Here is a 1475-nt window from a genome sequence, read left to right on the forward strand (position 1 = left end):
CCCGCCTCGGCCTCCCAGAGAGCTAGGATTACAGGCGTGAGCCACCGCACCCGGCCAAGGTGACGATTTTGAAGTGAGGGGTTCTAAGAGTCTTGGGATGTAAACTGTTTATGCTTTCTGCTGAAGTATTGATGGGGAATTTCTTTAAAAAAGTTTCTGCAATGAACGATAAAGTTATTTGCCTGGGCAAGAATCTCCTGGGATAGTAAACTTATATTAGTGAAGGCAATGGACCAGTAAGGGTATATTACTATTAATATAAACAGTAAGCTGTGTGTGTAGGGAGGAGGAAGAGGAGATGGTTTCTGTTCTCAGAGTTGACTCCATCCTTTCTTTTCTAACGTCTGTTTCATATTCAACATCCTTAGTCAGAATACCTAATCTAGCAGGCTTTTATTTTTCATTTTGCAAGGACATTGCAACACCTCCAACCCCAAGTCCCTGATGTCCATTCTAGCTTTCATTCCACTCATACAAGTAACAATAATAAAACCATTATTTATAGAACCCTCACTGTGCGAAGGCCACATATAAAATCCCTTAGAGATATTATTTAATCCTCATGAAAGCCCCATGAAACAGGTCCTATTGTTATCCCTATTTTATAGAAGAGGAAACTAGCCCAAAGAGGTCAAGAAATTTCTCCAAAGTCATGTAGCAAGAAGTGGCAGAGCCAAGGTTCTCTCTCAGGCCCGTCTGACTATTCAGCAATAAAAAGGAGCAAACTGTTGATTCACACTACAGTGTGGATGAACCTCACAGACATCACACTAAATTAAAGAAGACAGACACAATAGACTACCTATTACATGATTCCATTTATGTGAAATGTCCAGATAAGGCAGATTAATAGATAGAAAACAGATCAGTGGTTTCTAGGCATGAGAGAAGGAGTGAGGATTAGCCATAAACAGGCATGTGGTCACTTTTCTCACTGATAGAAATGTTCTGAAACTGTGATGATGGTTGCACAATTCTGTGTATTTACTAGAAACCATTGAACTGTACACCTACAATCCGTGTATTTCATGGAATGTGAATTCTTCTTCAATAAAACTGATTAAAAATTGCAGAGGCCAGATTCTAAGCTTTCTGATCGGCATGACCAATGACTGGATGTGGATCCCTTTAGGAGCAAAGCCTCAGATACCATCCCTAAGGAGAAAGCCTGCAGGTCTCACTGGGTTCTTATATACCCTATTAGCCAACGTACCTATGTTGAATCCATTTACTTTTACTGGTGAGAGTCCATTTCTAACAATCACTAATTTCACTAATGCAAACTGTGTATTCTTGATCAGTATGTATATAAACCTAAGTATGTAGGTTACGAACACACGATTATCACACCACATATGCAGAAGAGTCTTAAATCGCTGAAGTTACAAAGTAAACCCAAGTGAACTGTGAAGACTCACCACCTCCACTACATCTGAAATAGCAATGACAGAAGGAAGAGCCTCACCGCCCATCTT

The 1475-nt window shown here is 40.1% G+C and overlaps 1 protein-coding gene across 1 annotated transcript in view; it reads left to right on the top strand.

Moving 5' to 3' along the window:
• TSHR (thyroid stimulating hormone receptor) overlaps positions 1 to 1475 on the top strand; it is a 194901-nt gene that overhangs the window by 114361 nt on the left and 79065 nt on the right. The gene's annotated exons all lie outside the window — the stretch shown is intronic.

The sequence above is a fragment of the Propithecus coquereli genome, unplaced genomic scaffold (assembly GCF_000956105.1).
Source record: "Propithecus coquereli isolate 6110/MARCELLA unplaced genomic scaffold, Pcoq_1.0 Scaffold5, whole genome shotgun sequence".
Lineage (NCBI taxonomy): Eukaryota > Metazoa > Chordata > Mammalia > Primates > Indriidae > Propithecus > Propithecus coquereli.